Source organism: Astyanax mexicanus, chromosome 4 (genome assembly GCF_023375975.1).
Source record: "Astyanax mexicanus isolate ESR-SI-001 chromosome 4, AstMex3_surface, whole genome shotgun sequence".
NCBI classification, from domain to species: domain Eukaryota; kingdom Metazoa; phylum Chordata; class Actinopteri; order Characiformes; family Acestrorhamphidae; genus Astyanax; species Astyanax mexicanus.
This window is the reverse complement of record NC_064411.1, coordinates 12,071,285-12,093,596: the sequence shown is the minus strand read 5'-3', so window position 1 is coordinate 12,093,596 and position 22,312 is coordinate 12,071,285. Positions and strand designations below refer to the sequence as shown.

General features: G+C 38.0%; 2 protein-coding genes and 1 long non-coding RNA gene across 3 annotated transcripts in view; 1 reads left to right on the top strand and 2 right to left on the bottom strand.

Annotated features, from left to right (window-relative positions):
• The window catches only part of LOC125801375 (zinc finger protein 239-like), a 309,264-nt gene that overhangs the window by 45,459 nt on the left and 241,493 nt on the right, over positions 1-22,312 (bottom strand). The gene's annotated exons all lie outside the window — the stretch shown is intronic.
• Positions 1-22,312, bottom strand: part of LOC125801341 (zinc finger protein 239-like) — a 289,352-nt gene that overhangs the window by 244,220 nt on the left and 22,820 nt on the right. The window lies entirely within an intron of this gene.
• Positions 20,638-22,153, top strand: LOC125801577 (uncharacterized). The gene is made up of 3 exons (XR_007438756.1): positions 20,638-21,525; positions 21,728-21,831; positions 22,006-22,153. It is a non-coding gene; the product is annotated as an uncharacterized LOC125801577 (long non-coding RNA).

The following is a 22,312-nucleotide window of genomic DNA, read 5'->3' as shown; positions in this document are numbered from 1 at the left end:
AGTCAGGTCCACTTTTCCCCCCACTACCACGCCCATGTCAGCATGTGTAGGATTACTTACATTAGGTTTCTTAAAGCAGATTGCACCCAAGGCCCTGACAGATAAACCAGGTTTGACAATGAGTATGTGAGTGATTAAGGTATCTTACGACTCATCTGAGCAACAGAGCTGATGAGTGCAAAAAGTTTAATGACATATAAAAATGGACTTACCTTTTGTAAATTGTCATTCCGCTGTCATTCCACTGAAAAGCTGTGTCCTGTTTTCCTAGTTCTTGCTTACATTCCACTCAGAGCATGGCCTTTCTTTGCAGTCTCTTTGATAGGAAAAAACTCTCCTCTCAAAAGCCAAGTAAGACAGGGAAAGCATTCTTGGTAGAACCACAATGTATATATTTTTTGGGTGACCAGATTGTAGTAAAGACATTGGCCACTCCGGCCACCCCTTTAAGACTCTGCTAATGTAGCTTTATGTATGAAAATTATATTGTAGAGAAAAGAGGAATGTATTACAGAGTTTTGTTCGTTTCATGGGCACCGTCGCCATTGAATCTGAGGGGAACCTGCCCCCTTCACATTTCATGAATGTTTGTTTGGACCCTCCAACCTTTAACATAAAATATACAGTCAACCAGAACTGTTTCTATCGCTTTGTGAAAGAACCCATTCCATGTGATTGATAGGAGAAAACACACACTACCATGAACCATCAGTGCAGTCAGTGCACATTCAGCTCTATACAGGAGGAGGCAAGGCGTGGTGTTCGTCTGAATAACGGACCATGTTAGATTCATTTTTATCAATGCCAAACGGGCATTAGCAGTCAAGAGTTGTGGGAAATGTGTCTTCATTTCTTGTGTTTCTTGCTTTTTGTAATTTAACCCTTTCAGTTCCGGTTCAAGCTATGTCAAGTAAGGAAGGTTTACTGGCTGTGGGATCACTAATTTATTCACAGGGCTTTATGTCACTGTTTACAGGACTCATGGTGTTAAGTATATTTAACTTCTAGATTGAAAAGCCTGCTCCACTGAAGCTCCTTAAGAAAGCACATGCGTATTTGCCGTGACAGGATGGTGACTTTAAGTTATGGAGGGTTTTTTGGCAATATTAAATAGTTATAAACATAATGAATACAGAACCAATTAATTAAATGTTACAATGTATTACTATTATTTAAAATAAAAGCCTCAATAATTAATAATACATTCTTTCAACATTATCAATCAGTGGGCAGGGCTAACTTCGGCCACAACTCCAAACACAAACCCATAACCCAACTGTACTATAATTTTATTGGGTGACTACACACTTCTTGGCATTCTAAAACTTTTGTAACAGTGGCCCCTTAAACCCACCACAAAGTAGTCCACAGCCCACAAAAAAAGAGTATTACCCAAAAACAGCACAACAACCAATATAGCTATTTCAGGTTATAAGCACATTCAACACATTTAAAAATGGTGTCAATGGTTACTATACTGCTGATCCAATGGCTAGCTTTGTTGTTCACATTATCACATTATCATTTAGCTCAATATTTAGCTAAACACACTGTATATTTATATACATGTATAATTATGTTGCAAATGGTTATGTAATATATGTCACACATATGTCTGTTTCTGTTTGTTGAAATTTTTCTATTTACGTGAAGGAATGTATTTTACAAAAAAAAAAAAAGAAAAAGAGCAAAAAACTGTTGGCCAATGGCCCCCTTGCAGTACCACTGAGGGTCCACGGCCCACAGGTTGAAAAAAACTGATCTAATGGATATATAAAATTTCTAATGCTGGAGACATAGATAAGTTATTACAAAAAAGTCAGATTTATTGGTTTATTGGGTCATGTGTATGGGACATGTGTATGGATTGTAAGGACGTGTATGGTGGCTGCAATACCACTTATTGCCTCTGGGGGCAGCAAAGTGATACAATCTGATACAACAAAAGTCCGATTTTTTGGTTTATCAGGACATTCAAGGAAACTGCATCAGGGGTCTTATAGGAGTCATAAAACATCATTTGTAATCTTTAGTTTACAAGGACACAAAAATGTCTGGCTAAACCACACTGTCCTCTTAATACACTAAATTGTCAGGAAAAATGTCCTCATATACCACCCATACCAACACAAGTTCACCCACACAAGTACACATAAACAAACTCAAACACTTCTACTTCCACTCTCACAAACACTAACCAAGCTAAAGATCACACACCTCAATTCTGCAGCATCATTGTACAGACCATATTTTACTGCTTCACAGCCCAAGGCTGCTGCTTTAAACGCACCTGCTGTTAAACCTCCCACTGAATGCTTCCTGCATATCTTCATATATTGTATTGATAATACTATATAGATAATAAATAAGGAACAAACATATGGAAATATATCTGAATCATGTTTATTATCATTGCTCCATGCAAAATTTGATGATCAGCTGCTCTATTCTCCCATTCATCTCCACACTGATTGATAGAATATCAGGGCCCAAAGTTTTAGACTCTGCACAAACTACACATAATGTGGCTTCTGTCTCAGGAATCGGTCCATATTGATGTACTGGGCTTTCTTGGGTTACTTTTGCTTGGACTTTAGAATCACCGCTTTTGGCTATATTACTTTACCTGCCACTTTAATTTTGGTGCGGTGTGCTATTTATTAAGAAATTATGATTCTGACTTTATTCAATTCCCAAGATTTTTATAAAGCCTTGATTTCTAGATTTAGTTGATTTTATTTAGTGCTTTAAGAATTGGGATAAGTGGAACGTGATTATTTTTCTCTGTATCAATCGTTCCATTACAAACAATAATATTATCAATATTAATAAACACAGATGTTATGCTTTGCTTTGTCCACGTTATTATAGCAAGTAAATCCGAACAATGCTTTACATTTACTTTTCAATATTTTCAATATGTATTTATGCATATACAATGCCAAGCAGATTGCTTTTCACAATTATCAACAATACATCTATTTCCTTAAACAATTTATCAAATCTCACTTACTGTTTCCCTTGCTCCAAAAGTGGCTCACATGTTGAATAGTGAAAGTTTAATTTTGTGATTTCTAAGTTTCTTATTTCTTCTTTTTAAATTAGGATTGAGTGTGTCTTAAAGTTAAGACTGTTACAATATTGCTGAAAGTAATTGCTCAGCTGCATAGTGGTTGTTTTAAAACCATACTTTAAAAAGATAAACAAGCTAAAAGTTAAAAAGAAATGCTCTATATCTATAAAATAATGATTGGTCAAAAATGGTGGTAATATTGGTGATCTATTTACATCTCCCCCTTTTTCTGAAACAGAATTTCTGTTTCAGAAAACTTAACACAAAATTGCTCCACCCTCTTTACTGTCCATTGGGCCGGTCTGCCCTGCCCAGGCCTCCACTGAACGCACACCCCATCACGTCATTCATCCACTCACTCTCCCCCTGGGCTGCGCTTCCCTTCCACGATGTTTTCTCCGTTTTCTGTTAAAATGCATGTGGTGGTCAGATCGAGACTGTGCCTGTCTTAGGTTGTCCCTTTGTAATATGTTGGGATCTTACCCGTCTTTGGCTAACCAGCCTATCCCACTGAACCACACACAGCGTAGCAGCACTGTTTAATCAAGATTCAGTGCCGTAGTGTTCCTGCAGGGTACAGCTAGGGAACGCAAACCCAGGTATGTCATATTGTCAGAAACTCACACTCTGATGTTGACCGTAAAAGCCTGTGCAAGGCACGAAGTACCCATGGTTTATGATTTGTTATTATTTTATACATATTTCATTTATTACCATCATTATTACCTTTTCTCTTCCACTTAATTTAGCTTAAATTATTTGCTGTGATGCCACTGCTCTGGAATAGACCCAAAAGAGTGCATGTCAATGAATAATTATTCAGATTTTGCATCTGTATCTCACAGACGTACCATAAGGTTAAATTTTGGTCCAGTTTTATTTAATATATACATAAATTATAGTGCTGGCTCTGCTTCTCAGATTGCAAACTGTACCATTATGCAGATGAAACTATTTTATATTGCTTAGCTGATTTTGTTCATGCTACAGCCAGAAAATTATGCATTTGTTTTATAGGTGGCATTGTATAAGCATGAAAACTAAATTTATGCTGTTTTCCAGATCTCTTTCTAGTCTAATTTAATACCGTAAAGCAAAACAGAGAGCTGCATTTTTAAATACACTTTATTTCCCCTTATTTAAAATGAGAAAGACCCAATTCACTAAAGCTTGTATTACACCCAATACTGAGTTTCCTTTTCAAATAAATAAGGTCTTTCCTCATTGGTTTCTGAAATCAACTATCCCTCTTAAGAGGATCAAAATATCAGCATAGACGGAGATGCATAAACCTTAGAGAAATTAGATTATATAGATCTCATTCAGCTAGGACTGAACTGAGATCAGTCTGAATAAGAAACGAATAGTAAGATAATTAACTAAATCACCTGATAGAAAAAGCTGTGTTTGGAATGGCGCACTCATTAACTCATTCACTATTCACTATGTAGCATTTTTCTATTTATTGAACTGATTATTTAACAATCAAACAAGAAACCATGTTTATTTGTCCTGCTCTGAGGACATCTTACACCAGTACTGCATGGCATAGTATATTTGGAATTTCTAGCATACCTCTTCTGTATCATAATATAATGTAATGAATAGTGAACTATATGGGGGGAAAAATGTACTGCTCAGTTTTTACAAAGCATGGTAAAAATGGCCAATCCAAACTGCTTAGTATTTCTGCAATAGGAAACGATTCCGACACAGCCACACACATTCATTATTTTCATTATTAGATTTGCTTATAGAATATAGAGTTAGACATATGTCCCTGTTAGGTTAGGGCCCCCAAGATATAGTCCAATACCCAAAATTAAGCTAATTATTTTCCTCAATTCTGACTCCCCTTTTTCTTTTTTCTTTTTATTTTGTATTTGTGTTGCTAACCAACCCCATAATCCCTTTATTAAATTAAGAACTGTCGTATAACGTATGCATATTTATATTATATTATGTTATAGTTCTATGTCACATCAGTTACTTTACTCTGTTAATTATTTAATTATTTATGACCATTAGTAATATCTACTGCACCGCTCCATTTACAGATAGATCTTTACCTTGTATAGTTAGGTTTTTTATCCTTATATTTTCTTATATAGATATATCTATCTACCCATACAAAAGCCTTTTCCCCCTGTTCACCTCTGTCCCCCATTTTCACTGTGTATTACTCTATTTCCCTACTGAACTGATGTTCTATTTTCTATGATATCTCACAAGCGTTAATTTACAAATAAAACAGACCTCTCAGTCTAAGACCAACAGGCTGGACCAACTCCACCTACTTCACCTTGGACTCCTCCCCTGCAGTGGGACTCATCCATTCCTATTTCGTTGTCACACAAAATTTCGTACACTCAACCAATCACACTGCTCACAGGAGCCCCGCTCACACACTCCAACACATACGCACACACTTCTGTTTCACGCACTCTGTCTCACACACACTCTTTAATTCGCTGCCACACAAGATACACATTTTCTGTTTCTCTCACAGGAAAACTGGACCCGCACACTTTCACACTCACAGGTACACTTTTAACCCCTGTAACAGACACTCGTAGACCCTTTTCTTTTTCGCTCTGTCAGTCGCACATACACAATCACAAAGTCAGACACACTCAGTCCCTGGAATAAGCACACATACACATGCATACACTCTCACAATTATTGGCCACAGACTCACTTCCCTCAAACTTATAGTTTATACTGCTATGTATACCCCGTTTTATTTGTTTTCTTCTACCCCAGACAAGACACGAATAAGCCATGCACACAAGCAGTGGGTCGCTGCCCACCCGCGAGATACCGCTCCCGGTCCGCCTTCGATTATACCTAAGGACCCCCGTTCACACTTTTAAACTACTCATTTATTTTAAACTAACACTCACACGCTAATGAAGGCTTTCCATATGGTCCCAGTCACGCTTCTTAAAGGCCGCAACTTTCAACATGAAACGCCCAATATATAACCAGATCTTTTGTCAATTATTTCTATCTGTATTAATAACAAATCATTAATCTATGGGAATACAGCCCCCTGCCTGGCAAGGCACACCTGTTATCCAATGCTAGAATTGTCATCATTTACATCTGCATTAAGAAGAAAATCCTAACAACCACCGTATCATACCAGAACTATTATTTATACAACTAGTAGAAGTTCATAATAGTTACAGCGCCTACTAATAATACCAAATGTCTAGAGCAGCAACAGTATCTGCTTATATTATTATTATTATTATTATTATTATATATTTTTATTTATTCATTTATTGACGTTTTAGTATATTTTATTTTATTTGTTTTTTATTTGTTTTTGTTATTTTCTTAACCAATTCACGAGCGGATCAATCTCGAGGTAGGCTTACACCTGGCCGTTATCCGAACATCTCGTCAGAAGCCGGGGGGACACGCCAGCGTCCAATCCTTAAAACCAGAGGAGACCCTTGTCTCAACTCCTGAGGAGACCCTTGTCTCAACTCACCTATATATAAAACCAGAGGAGACCCTTGTCTCAACTCCTGAGGAGACCCTTGTCTCAACTCCTGAGGAGACCCTTGTCTCAACTCCTGAGGAGACCCTTTGTCTCTACTCACATATGTACAAAAGACGAGTAAAATACATTGGTATGCTTACTGCTCCCTCCAGACCGCAGCCCGACAGCCGCTCCACTCAAATTTGAAATAGCCAATATGCAGAATTTGATTAAACCGGCTCTGCTTACCTGGTTTGTTAAGTTCGGCCGTGAGTGGATCAGTGCCGGATGCTGTCCTTCGTCAGACTCGTTCAGAGGTCGGGGTCACCAAATTGTTGTAGAAAAGAAAATGAAAGGTGGGCTACTCCCACCTCTCGTCCGGGGTACAACTCCCCTGCGTGTTCGTTTGATAGAGAGAGTCAGACAGATGGAGTGAAGCTGAAAGCAAACCAGGTATTTATTACAAGGTACTGAATATTCAGGAGAACCAACACATGAAAGACCGTCTAACAGCCGTCCCAGCATAAGTTCTGACCCCCCTCTTATCTGACTCCATGTTTTATACCCAAAATGACGTGAGACCTGCTGATGAGGCGTTGCTAACGATTAGCTCATGTTAATATGCATAATTTCACGTGTTAGTACTCAAGTTTCACGTGTCTGACCGGACCACTAATGTTTGGCCTTGACTGTGTTCTTCCAGAATGAAACATCATGGCACTATCTGTGTGAGTGCGTCACCCCCCGCTTTGAAGCAGAGGTCTTTTAGGGAGGCACTCACTCATCCAAAGGCTGCTTTGATCTAATAGCCTTTTTTGTAGCAATTTAGCCCCGTACCAGTCGAATTGATGACCGTTAGTTAGGGTCCTGCAGTAAACAAAATACTTCAAGCCTGAGCTACATCTCATATGTTATATGTTAATGTGTTAGTAAATGTATCATGTGGGTTAATTTGTCATATAATAGAGTCTGTGTTAGTCACATGCCATATCAAACAATGTTTTACTATATATGTGCAGAATATATTGTGATTATTGATTAATCTTTTATATAAATGCGTGTAAAAATACACTGTGAGTAATAAAAATGAATAAGAATGTGAGTATTGGTTATGCATATTGAATACAAGGTTTCACACAATAATTATGTCACTAAAATAAGTAATCATAACTGAAAGATATTTGTCAATCAACCCAAAGTATAATTAACTGAAAGATATTTGTCAATCAACCCAAAGTATAATAAACAGTTACTCTTTAGTTACAAAACTTTGGATTCATCCTCACATTCCTCACCGTATACCAAGTTTTATCCCACCTGACGGGCATCACAGTGAAACTGCAAAGCACCTCACTCTACATCATTGAGGCATTTAGCATGGTTGATGAGGTGAAGTCTGTCTACAAGGAGCTCCGTGAGACCATCATCAACGACTTCAATCAAATCTATGAACAAGCAGTTAGGATGGCTGCTCAAGTCAACGTGGAACCAACCAAGTCGAGAGCAGCTGGAAGGCAGAAACACAGGGAAAATGTACCCGCTGAAGGAGTGAAGGAGTATTATCTCAGGAACATGGCGATACCCTTCTTAGACCATGTCATTTCAGAGTTTGAGTCCAGATTTAGTCCCCTCTCTGTGTCCGCATCAAGGCTCATGAGCCTAATTCCATCTGTACCAAGATGACTTGCCATCACCAGAGGTCATTCACCAGGAGCTGAAACGGTGGAAGTTAAAGTGGCAGGCCAAATTATCACACCAAAGACCAAGCTCATGTGCCTCAGCTATCAAAGAGTGTGATGAGATGATGTATCCGATCATCTTCAAACTCCTGAAAATTGCATGCACCTTGCCAGTGACCTCCTGCGAATGTGAGAGGTCTGCCAGTACTCTCCGGAGACTCAACACATTCATGCGGAGCAGCATGGGAGAAGACCGCATGTCATCCTTGGCTCTCATCCATACCCACTACGACATGGCTCTGGATCTGGATGAAGCTGTCGATCTGTACTCAAAAATGCACCCAAGACGTTTGGAGCTGATGAGCATTCTGATGTCATAGAAGCCATAGAAGAAGAAGAGAGACAGACAATGGTGTGTCATTTTATGTGAAATCAGACACTTTGGGGCCCGACCAACACAGATGTTGATCAAACTTTGTGTGCCTTTATAGTGGCAAGGTAGAACCCCAGAACTGCATTTGCATGAATCTGCCACTAATATAAAGGGAGAAATGGACTAAGAATGTTTTAAGTAAGAGGGTAGGGCACTACACATTCAACCATGATTATGTCAATTTAAATTACAAACAGATGGTTTTGATGCTGTTTGAAAGCTCTTTTCTGGCTCTACAGAGTACACAAACAACATTGAACTCAACAGTTAGCCAAGTATAGATTATGAGATATTAAAATACTAACATCTGAATATAAAAAAACTATATTTTAAAAATGGTCAGTATCTTTTCCGCACATAGCCTGCAATGTCATGAACAACCTCTGAAATATTTTTGGAGTTCTACCTTGTGTAACACAGAGGAGGAGGCAGGATGCAGGTCTTTGTTTTCCATTATCCCAAATAAACAAAGAATAAACCACTAGGGACTAACTAAAGAATAAGGTACTTAAAACACCAAAAAACAGAGTATAAACTAAAAGACTGGAACAAACAAGCAAAAATAACAAACAAAGAAACAAGCTACAAAAAGCAAACCTGAAACACTGAAGACAAAAAACACAGCGGGTCTGCGGTTAAACAAAAGAGATAAACTAGATCTGGACAGAGTGACAGGACAATATCAGACAAAAAGCACGACAGAGAAAGAAGGAGCACATGAGGTATTTATGCACAGGCACACATAAGGGACACCTGTGGGAGCTAACAAGGGGGCGGGGTTACAAATGAGGCACAAGGTGAGGACACTGATGGCTAGGGGTGGGGCTAGGGCGGAGACAGGGACCAAAACACAACAGAAGCACATGGCTGGGAACATGACAGGAGCACAAGGGAACAAATGAGGGGAAAAACACAGGACAGACACAGGCTAAGGTGTAACACCTTGCCACTAAAAAGGGCCTAACTGTTGAGTTCAATGTTGTTTGTGTACTCTGTACAGTGGCGGACTTAGCAATTTGGGGGCTCAAGGCGAATTTAGCTAGGGGGCCCATCAACATTAATATGCGAGAAATAAGTTTCAGATATAACACCATTGTATGTCAAAATGGAAAATATTTATTTAAAAAAAATTGTTAAAAAAGAAAATTGAAGCTTTCAATGCTAATTTTACTTTTTATATGTGCAATCAATAAACATATCTTTAAATAAAATATACACCCGAATGCCAAAAAAAGTAAAGCAGTGTGACTGAGAGCATTTGTGTGAGTCAATCAGTAATTTTTATCTAGAATTGTAACTGAATTTAATGATGAATAATTAATAATGAATAATGAATAATTATCAATCACAGCAACATGTAGAGTGAAAATATGAGAGAGAGAGGAGGCAGAGTTTGTGTAAGTGCATGTGTGACAGAAAGAGAGTGTATGAGAGAGAGAAAGAGAGAGATATGTATGAGAGGGAACATATGTGGGGGCGAAAGAGAGAAAAAGGGTATGTGACTGAATGAGGAGAGATTGGGGGAGTGAGTGTGTGTGTGTGTGTGTGTGTGTGAGAGAGAGAGTGTACGGCATAGGGTTGGTTGATGTCTCCTTAATTGACAGATGACGATGTTTACATTGAAACATCGCGATGGACGATGATCAATAAAATACTAAAAATATTTAAAATTAATAAAAAATAATTAATATCAAATAAAAACTAATTTAAAACACAATCAAAGGCTATCTAATAGTGCGCAGAATAATATCTGTTTCAGTTAGTTTCAGTTTCAAATAATTGAAACAGCTCCCCAAAACCTCAACCTATAGTTTATATTTCACAATACTTGATTAACTTTACAGGTCCAATCTCATCTTAATTTATTTAACTAAACTGAGTTTTTATATTATTAAAGCCTCGCGCTGAATTCAGCTCCAGGCTGCGGAAGAGAGAGAGAGAGAGAGAGAGAGAGAGAGAGTGCAGCGCGTATTTTCCTGATTTCTCTTGATTAAATATCAATAAATATTTTAATTAAATATATTTTAATACCATATATATTTACTTCACTTGATAGGACCTTATTTATTAAAATGTTTTTTTAATCGCAATGCCGCGTGCGCTTTCCTTGTGACTGACGCTAAACTGTTTGATCCAGCTGTTATATTATATTATATTATATCAATACCATTTTAACGTTTTTCGTTTCTATGTTTTGAAATTCGTTAGATTATATTTTTGTCAACATTTTGGGTTTATTTTCGTTTGTTATTTTTCTAATAATAATAGAATTTACATTATTTAAAGTAAGTCAATACTTACTTTAACTGGTAACCGTTACTTTTATAGTGGGGTAACTCCGGTAGTAACTAGTAAATATAACTGATAACTGGCTTATTCTATTTGCGTGAATAACATGAAATGTTTCAAATTAATACAGACATGTAGAAAAAACGAAGACAAGCTGTAACCTAGATATAAATAATAATATCTTAATAATAATATAATAATAAATAATATAATAATATGCCAATTAGGCATATTTATAGCAGTATGGTATTTTAATTTTCATCCCTGACTCTAATTAATTCAAGTTATATACCTTATTTGATCTTTTTCCTTACAATCCCTGCTAAAGTTTTAGATGAAGGAGACCTAAAGAAGGTCAGTGCATGTTTCTGGAAAAACAAAAAAGTGGGCGTGACATCGCGATGGTTACCATGTTGGTTCATAAATGAAGATGGATGATGATATCGGCACAACCCTAGTACGGCACCTCCTCGTCCTCCTCCTCCACCAAAACATCCGTGTCCGGTGGTGCTGACACACTAAAAAAGCGGATCAGTTTTGGAAGAGCATCTGTTTTTAGTTTAGCCTCTTCCTTCTTTTTTCTTTTTGTAGCGCCACTTGGGTGGTGGCGCTTCATGGCTTCGCTCACAACTCACTTCTACACGTAATTTCACCTTAATTCCATCTTTCACAAGCAGCGCCTTCGTGGTTCACCGGCATGGCCACATGGCATGGATGGAATATTCCATTTTATCTCGAAAGAGGGGGGGTGTGGACGGAATCTGTGTTTCTTTTTAATTTATTGTGTTGTCTTTGTTTCCATTTTAAACATACAAGAATCACCATTTAGGTACGTACTATCTGTGAATTACTGTCCAAAGGGCCACAATTACCAGCTGGAGGCCTATGGGAACTTTGCAGCTAGTCACGGGGCCCCTACAGTGGGCTGCAGTGGGAGGGGCCCAAGGCAGTTGCCTAGCAATGCCTCTATGCAAAGACCACCTCTGACTCTGTAGAGTGTAGTGTAGTGCCCTACCCTCTTACTTAAAACATTCTTAGTCCATTTCTCCCTTTTTATTAGTGGCAGATTCATGCAAATGCAGTTCTGGGGGTTCTACATTGCCACTAAAAATGCACACAAAGTTTGATGAAAATCTGTGTCGGTTGGGTCCCAAAGTGTCTGATTTCCTGTAAAATGACCCTAAAGGAGAGGAAAAACAGACAGACAGTGAAGGCGAGATACAAAAGATGGAGAGGAAAAATAGACAGATAATGAAGAAAAGCAACAGAGACAGACAGCAAGAGAGATACAGCGGAGGGAGAGCTACAACAGACCTAGGTGAGCAACAGAGAGAGACAACAAAGTCCCAGCACAGTTGTAGGAAAATTTGAATAAGACAGAACACTTCAATTTATATTATTATTAATTCTTGTTTAAGTTTTAATGACAATACCGATAGTGCTCCTCATGAAGTAATTCTTATCTATTTATGTCAATAGTAGAGACAATAAAGGACAGCAACATCAGAGACAGACAATGGAGGGCAGCAACAGAGACAATGGAACAAAGCAACAGACAACTGAGGTGACCAACAGAGACAGACAATGAAGTCACATCACAGATGTAGGAAGTTTGAGTAACACTTACATTTATATCAAATTTATGTTAACAGTGGGGAGCAACAGACGAACAAATAAGGACAGCAACAACAGATTCACAACAAACTTATAATAAATAAAATATGTCTAAATTAAAAGGTTTGAAGTGTGCTCGTGTATTTAGGGGGCATTGGAGTAGAGAGCCAAATGAAGTCCACTTTTGGGGGAAAAAGATCCCCCCATCACAATGCTGGCTACGGGCCTGCTTCAATTAAAGCACATCTAAAAACTTAGAGCATAAAACAACACTTTTTTTTATTTCAGTCATTAAGTAGTGAGTTCAGTTTCTCCAAAAACTCTGATGAGTATGATGCAGTCACTGCATATCCTCTGTACTATGTAGACTTATTTTCCGTCTGTTAACCTGAATCTAAAAACATTTGGCTAATGTTAGAATTTAAATTTGTAGGCATGATCCACCTAAGTTTAGGCTAACTAGTTTGTATTGCAGTGATTTTTAACCTATGAGCTGCAGTGGTCCTGTTAGAAGTCATTGGCCTAATATTTCTTTTTCTTGTTCAGTTCCAATATATATTTTTGCGAACTGTATTATCTGTACATTAATTGCAAAAAATAAAACATATTGAAGTTTCACTTGTGGATTAGTTTGGCGTGGTCACAAGACTGACAAAGCTGGTGGTTTAGCAAGATAGTTATATATATATATATATATATATATAAAACTATTTTAGCATTAATATTAATGCACATCTAAAAGAAATGTTATTAAATGATATCTCGCGCGTTTCATCCAAGCTATCCACTCAGCTCAGAGCGCCACTTCAAACGCTCGATTCATGCTGATACGCAGCTGCCCTGGATTAAGCTTCAAGTTTATTTGGGTGAGTAAGGCACGTGTAAAGCTTGTTAGCCTGTAAACAAAAATATATTAGACGCAAAAAAGCACTTTAACTTTTAATTCAGTAGAATTTTAGCAAAGTAAAGGTACTTTTACTTAATTACATTTTTTGTACATTTTCCACCTCTGCTTATTACAGTTAGGAAGTCGTAATGCGCGGTAACCAGTTTTTTCAAATAACATGCCTGGAGGACTCGGCCCATGAGCGGCACCATTATCCACTTATTGGCCAAGACAAACAAGACCCGCCCCGTCCTATTTCTGATTGGATGGAAGGCTTGTGTTGAGCTTTAAATGGTCTGCACACGTCAAATATAGGGGGGAAAAAGACTTTTTGTAGGGGGTGGGGAAAGTTTTTTTTTTTTTTTTTTTTTTTAAGAGCCACTCTATGCCGGATTTCCTGCGCGGCGCCGGAACGCCATCACCCCTGCCACTGCTAAATAGCTTCACTGACAAGGTTCTGCAACAAGCACTTCCTGTGTATTAATTCCTCCCTTTCTTTAGAAATTGCAGTTTGTAAAAGTGTTTTAGTACTGGTAAAATTTCATGTCTTGTAAATTTGTTTTATTTCTTGCATATTTGTTTTCTGAAATTTAATTAGTTTTTTGTCCATGTAAAATAATTTTTTCATTGCTAATTTAGTTTTCTGGAATGTAATTAGTTTTTGTATGTAAATTTGTTTTGTCATTTTTTAAATGTAGTTTTCTGATAATTAACAGAGTTAATTTGTTTTGCACTTCTCGGCCCGGTCTCCAAACGCACAGTGGTCCAGTCTCAGCATGGATCTACTTCTGGGTTCAGACTGATAGCGGATCAGAACCAGGACAGATCCTCCAGTTCTTGAGTTCTACAGACTGAATGTGGATCAGATCCGCTGAGCTCTTTACGCTGAGCTCTTTAATTCTGCGTGGTGATCGGGGGCGTGTGTTGGAAAAGTCTGCTTGTTAATCATTACATTTAAAAAGAAATAATTGGTTTTAGAAATTATTGTAGCGAGGTAAGTGTCAGGTAAGACTCTGTAAAGTGGAATTTAAACTTTTTTTTTTTTATTTCTCCCAATTTTCAGACTGCCCCAGAGAAGGGGATACAAAGAAAAATAACCTTTTCCTCAGAATCTCAGACGCATGGTCGTAATCAAAGTAAATTTGCTTGCCTTTGTAGTAGATCTCTCTCTTTCTCCATGCAGCACGCAACACCTATTCTTTGACTCGGTAGTCTAAGAAACAGACCACGAAGGACCGGGGCTGCGCTCCTCCGCCTGGCTTCGGTACAAGCGCTGAATATTCAACTCCTCTGTGATTCCTAGTAGAGGTTAGATCGGGCCCAAAAACTCCGACCCAGCCCGAGCCCGTGCACGTTCTGCCCGAGCCCGACCAGACCCCACCCGAACCATAAATTGTTATCATGAGCCCGAGCCCGACCCGATCCGCCCCATAAACTGGCTGTTTTCGGGCTGTTTGAATGAGCGAAATATAATCAGAATTATGTTAATTAACACTGTAACATAGAAGCATAGAACTATTATTTAATTAAAATGATTTTTAAGAACAGCTAAACAAGGTGCTGCAAGTCAAACGCGGAGGAGTTCACGTGCGAGAGAGAGAGACAGAGAGAGAGAGAGACACAGAGAGAGAGAGAGAGAGAGAGAGAGAGAGAGAGATTTGCTTGTTCTGGTGTGAGCTACTCACAGGTAAAGGTTCTCTTTTATCTCCTCGTGCTCATATTCTAGTCCCACACATAACTCTGCAGCTCTCTCAGTGTTTTCTGTCGTATTTTGCGGCTAGCGCGAGCGCTTACAACTAACACAGTGGACCGCGAGGTGCCACCGCGCTTGTGCCGAATCCGACTCTCTGCTGAATCCGACTCCCGCTTCGCGGACAGAATCGGCACAACACCCCCCGCTGTAGAACTGCGGTAGTGAAAACAGCACTTATAAATAAATTAGTTTAGTTTCACTTTCAGTTTTCATTATTTTCGTTATTTAATTTAAAAACAAAAATATAATTAAAAAACAGACGCCTACATCTAAGACTATTTTCTGGAGCCCGACCTGACCCGGCCCGAGGAATGTGGTGGGAAATCTCGGCCCGGACCGACTAAGCTAAGCTCCTTTCTAGTGTCTGACCGAACCCCTTGTCTAAATTCAGCCAGTTCTAGCCGCAATTCTGCTCGTAGGGACTGTATTTCTGCACAGATGGTGTCCACATTGTCTTGCACGGTAGATGGTGTTTGGAAGTTAGCATCCAAGCTAACTAGGCTCCTGCGCTTCGTTTATCACACAATCCCCCAGCTCTTCTTTCTCTCTTCGTTGCATTGATTTTCCTCTGACTCTTCTTTGTTTTCCCTCCTCCATATTTTACTTACTGAATATCACACACTCGTGTAGAATTGTTTCAATTCGGAGGAATTACCCTGATTTGACTGGGAGACGAGCTCTTACACAGCCTCTCACACCGGCGCCATCTTGAAAACCAATATTAAACATGTTTTGATGCTAGAATCCCGTTTGAATATGTCCACGATGATGCTTTGGTAAATGGTGTTTTTTTGTGATATTTACTCTAATGGCAGATTTTTCCATTTTTATTTACTTATTGTTCTCAGAATGTCTGAATGTGAAGGGCAGCCTACGCAAATCTGTCACAGCATGTTGTCAGGTTTCACAATGTGGCCAATTCAACTGAAAAGATTCTTATTCTTTTGTTGGCCAGCAGACAGTAATAACTATGTAATTAATTTGTAATCGTATTTAATTTTCATTAAAAACAGTCATACTATTAATTTTTTTTTTTTAGAGTCAAAGAAATTTTTAAATGGCAAGTGCCAGGATGTGGCAAAATGGTGAAGCGGCTCGACCGACACCATGCCGAGGTCCATATGGACATCGAAGAAAGTTTATTTGTTTTTTTAGGACCAGAATATCATTCTACCTATTTGATTTGAATGCACTGAAAATTATACTATGTAGGTAAAAAAATTTTATTTTTCTGTTTTTAAAGGCCTGAATACTGGAAACATACTTGTCCAGGGCAAAGAGGTTATTTATTCTGGGCAAGCTGGCGGAGCTCAGGGCTTTCAGGCCTGATGTACCAATGGTTACGATGCTGGACATCGGTTTCCAGAAGGACTTGGGGGTTTCTGGGCTCCCCGCCTCACCATCCCGGCCTGGCCCAGCTTCCCAGGGCACCTCAGCATCCCAGCCCACCCCAGCATCCCAGGGCACCCCATCTGATAAGGAGGAGGAGGATGACGAAAAGCCCTGTTTCAACCCCCGCTGTGCCAAACATACAAGGATCTTAGAGGCTAATGTACATGCAAGGCTGCCCAGGTCCCAGTCACCTGTCAGGGTGACTGCAAAAACCCTGAGTGCCTTATCAAGGTGGAGGAGCTGGCAAAGTTCGTCTCTCTTTTTCTAAAGAGTCCCTCCATGAAGATGAGAGAAAACATTTTTTTTGGAGGTAATATTTTGTTAAGGGCGAAAACACGGTTAATATTTCTTTTTATTTAGAAAACAATTTAGTCTCCAAAAAAGACCTCTGGAAGTTCAGGCAAGAGGTCAGAAAATCAGTAAGTATATTTCCATTAATAATTGTAATAATTGTTGTAATAAGACAGTAGGGGTCATGGTTTAATTTTTTTATCATTATTTATTTTTTTGCTTCTCACAACGAACTTGGAGGAGGAGCCAAGGTGGTCTACCCTGGAGCAGGTCTTTGGCTTGCTTGCAGGCTATTTCATCTTTTTTTCGGGGCACCAGAGAGGAGTCCCTCAAAATATGCTGGTGACGGAGGTCCAGGAGGCAGAATTCAAGGTTACCGAGGATATCGTAGAGGTAAGTGTTCATGATCACAGGAAAACAAGGTTGTTGATTGGTTAAGAAATGGTGCATGTTTTTTATTTGTTTTCTTAATTTGCTGGTGCAGCAAGGACCCAATGAGCAGCCCAGAAACAGCTCCAGCTCCCCGAACCCAAAGTCCAGAAGGCGGCTTTTCATCTTGGATTCTTCCTCCTCCTCGTCTGGCTCGGACGTGGAGTTTGTTGAAGAGGGGCACCATTCAGATGCTTCAGGGGCTTCATCTGAGTCCATACTGCTTCAGTCCACGAGGTGGTATGCAGCCTCAGGTGAGGGCCCCACCATTGAACCATTTGTGCTTGAGAGCCCCGCCAAGTCGCTAAGGTCTACTGTGAGTGTACATTATGTTCATGTACATTATGTTTTTTTATTTTTACATAAAAAATATACATATATGAATGTTGTGTATTGTTCGATTTCTTTGATTCATGCAGTCTGAGTACCACGTCATTGGCCAGGACCCCTCACCTGGCCATTCCTATCTGGGCTGTCCGGTGAGGGTTAGGTCTGAGGATATGCCACTTCTTTGAAATCACTCCTCACCCAGAGTCAAGGTCTGTCATTTGGACGAGCTCCACCAGCGTCAGCAGTAACAGGTAGATGCTTGGGCGATTTCAGAAGACAGCGGTTATGAGGACGAAGCCCTCTCATACGATGCTTTATCGTCAAAAACTTTTAAAATTGTTTCTTTGTTTTTTTTTTATAATAATGTAAAAATTCTATTGCTTTTGTGTAAACTTAGACTGAGGCTAAATGGACACATCAAAATGGTTTGCCAATCCTGCCTGACACTTTCAGAAAGCTTTATGTATTTTAAGACATTTTACTTAGTTTTCTTTCCCCAAAAAAATAACTCAAAGCTTTGTCAGTGTCAGAGACGATTTGCCCATATCAAGGATGAAAGATTTAAAATAGTTCAACAGATAAAGTTACAGTTGTCACAAATTAACAATTGAATTATAAGTTTTGATATCTTTACCTTTATTGTAATTTAATTTAATAATGCCCCCCTGCACAGACAAAACATTGGAAAATAGAGGAATATTTGTCCTGTGTTTCACTGCATAGCTTCCAACCTACTTTGCACACATGTTACATTACTAATGGCTCAACAATGATGTGTTTCAGGGATTTACTGAAGAGCCAAAGAAGAGTCTCACTGAGGTGGTTGGCATGACACCTGGGGAAGAAAACCATTTGATTCTTCCTACATAAAATCTGGAGGAGCTGACTGTACCACCTGGTCTATGGGAGAGAGACATTGGCCTTCTCATTAAACAGCTGCCCATAACACTGGCACTCAGCCAGAGACAATGTCAAAGTCATTGAAAATAGAGGTGAAGGTGTAGCTATTTGTTGTTTAAATGTTGTTGTTTGTTGTTTCCCTTCTATAAAAAAAGAGGTTCAGCAAAATGTTAGTTAAAATTTCAGCAAAATGCAGGTGTTAGTTTTACCCTTTGGACATGTAGTTAACAGTAGTTAATAAAGAAAGGTAATATAACAATGATAGTATATATATTTATTTATACATTTTTATTTGCATTCTTATGCAGCAACCCCATTTTTGGTGAAATATTAGTAATCAGTCTAATTGTACATGTATAAAAATCATTATTTTTTAATTCAAATAAAGTCAACAACATTTTCAATATTTGATATTTATTAGTTTTGTTGCTCATAAACCCAACTGCATTCATGTGGGTTTTAAGGCCCTTGTCCGCTTGCACTCATAGCATAACGTTCAAACAGAATAAAAATAGAATTAAAAATAAAAGAGAGAAAAAAAAACAACTTATATAGTTAGATAAATATAATCAAAGGAACTTATATTCAGCCATCCAGTCTAAACATTTTTCTAATCTGCAATGAATTAGCACACATGCAGCAAACTGGTGGTTTTAATATGGTTCTCAACATTTCTGTCTGTTTAATGAAACGTGTGTCACTAATATTATGCATGCTAGTATAATGTGTGGTCACCGTAACCTAAAAAACCCTGAGGGTGAAGTTGGTCTCCAGACCTCCGTTAACCAAGGTGATATCACAATTACACAGATTTGAGTTTCCCCACCAAACTAAAATGAAGGGAGACGACGCAGAGGTAGCAGCAAGACTAAGTACTCTATATTAAAAAAAAAAACAGATTTTAATTAGAAAAGTTTTTTAAAGATTTCTCACACAGAGTATCGGTACAGTTCAATATATTAAACACATGTCAATTTACTCAGGAAAAACAAAGATGGAAGTGACTGTGTGGGTGGGGCCCCTGGGCTGTGGTAAGACCTGCACTGCCGCATTGCTCGAGAATGTGTATTTTAAACCCAGAGCACAGGTGATCAGACATTGATTAAGCCTTTTTACCATTAAAAGGAATATATATATATATATATGACACTGTAGTGTCCTGGTCTTGGCACCATGTATACGAGCCGCTGATAGTTCCATTAATGTCCAATAAGGTTTGAATCCAAATATTTGCAACTTAAACGTGGAATCCCAGCATTTAGTCAATAGAAGTGAATAGAAATTCCTCTGCCATGATGACAAATTAAGACTTGATAAACTGTTTAGAAAAAATAAATTCGGAGTCAAGGATAATTCTTCCTTAATCAGAATATATCCGATGTCAATTAGTTCCAAAACATTGATAATGTAGGACAGAACCAGAAATAATGCACAACACTATCACCCACCAGTAATAGTTTAAGTACAGCCAGAACAGTAGAAATCTGAATTCAACTAAATTTGTGTATTAGCCTAGTGTAAAATGTGCCATTGCTGGAAGGAGTGTGTTTTTAGTCATAAGGCCCTATTTTATTATAGATCTATGTGTGTTGAGATAGATTGCAGTAAACTTGTGCCAATAGAATGCTATAGTTTGTCCTATTGACCCATTTATTATAAGTTTATGTGTACTTAATCAGTAATGTCATGTATCATGTATCTAGTATTTCCCAGTAGCAATAATTTTAGTATTGACATTCTGAGTACTAACATTTAGTTCTGCCATTAATATCCAAGTTCCATTGATTTTTTGTATTTTCCTGGTGTACAATGTGGTGCTATTGGCTGAAAACAGTATAATTTAATCTATAATTTATAATTTAATCTATAAATGCCCCATTTAGACTTATTTGTCCTAAATAAGATTACATAATTACATCCTTAATTGGATTAAAATGATAGTGTCATTTTCCACTGTCTTCAGGCATCTTAATTTAAACAATATAAAATCATGATTACTAGACTGAAATAAATGTTAACCTATTTACATTTTATCACCTTATAGTACAAGGAAATGTAAAGTACAGAAAATTGTGTTCTTAAATAACAAAAACGAATCGTATTAACATCAATAAGTAGTCTTAGCATTACTTTCAGCAGTATCCTCCAGGTGAGTCTCTGGAAAGATGTCTTCAACATCACTATAATTTTCATCTTCTTCTGTTTCTAATACATACATAAAAAGACTGTCACAAATCTCTAAAATTACATTACACATGTACATGTACTGTCATGTCAATTTATACAACTAATTACCTGCAATTGCTCTCAGCTCTGTCAACTTCCCCTTCTCCAGAGCCAAGAGGAGCTTCAAAAATTTTGGAGCCTTGAATTGTGGCATCAGGTAGCCTGTAATATTCTCTATGCAGTGCAATGTCATGACCCAGGAAGTCTGCCAGCTGGTCGATTTCATGATTTTTTAGATTTAAAATCTGTGGTGTAGTGGCCACTTGTTTTCGTAGTTGTGTTGATGCAGATATTCTGGCTGTTTCGCTCCACATTCTTCTGTAAACGTTTTAAGTCATGTCCTCTGAAATAACTTAGGCATTTTGGAATTGCAAACAGATACTGATTGTCCTGTGGCACATTGCACTGCCTGCGATTACGGATGAGGAGGTCGATGTTCCTCATCGTCTCTGGGGTGAGAAGGACCTTTTTTACCTCTTACTTCAACTCTTGTGAAGTGCTTGCAGAGTTTTTTCACACATAAAAAAGCCCCCAGCTCTGTGCATATGTGTCATCTCTTTCAATAATTTTTTAAGGCATCTTTGACACATCCCCAAAACGTCTTCTGTTGAAAAGGATGACCTCAGTTAATGTGGACTTGGTAAGTGTGGAACAACTCAGCTCGGTGCCTCGTTGCTTTGTGCCATTTAAGCAGATTGTGAAATGTGCTGGAGATGGGTGTTTGGTATTTTATTGCCTGTGTGAGTGGGAGCTTGTTTGGATTATTGTATTTTAATCTATTATGGTCTTTGACACTGGAATAGTTTAAAATCATAGATATTTGGAACACAGATATTTTATATTATATATTTTTGAGGTATTTGTACTGGTTATCTTATCTCTGCTCTCTTACATGTTGCTGTTCTTTGTAATGGAAACTGTCTTTGTGTTTTCTATCTGTAGGCATGCTCTCCTTCTACATATGATACGGCTGTGGTTATAGAGGGCGTGATGTAAACATAGGAAAACTATTTGTCCTCCTGCTGGACTCGGGGATGGAGCTGAAGGTACGCTGTCAGGCATGGCATGGTACCCTCCATAAATTCCTGCAAAATTAAAGGAAACTGGGAGGCTTTAATTAACAAATGTACATATTTGTAGAAGTAAATTGTGCTTTAATTACTCTGTGCTCTTTTTTGTTCATCAAAACAATATTAATTTTTTCACTTTTTTCTTTTCAGGATGAAAAGTAAGCAGTTTTTTTAATGGTATGGTAATTTAAGCTGATTTAATATTGTGTTGTGAGAATTGTATTTGCTTTTTTATGTAATCGTTTTTTTTTCAATATTATTTGTATTTTGATATTTAATAAAGTTATATTGATTTGAATTATCTCTTACTTTTTATATTATTATATGTTCTTTTATTTTAGTTTTATTCACGTTAAATTTAGTTGAAAGATACATACAGTTTTTAAACATTAACAAACACTGCTTTGTCTGATTAACTGATCTAAAAGAAAATTGTAATTCACCCATTTAAGTAAAG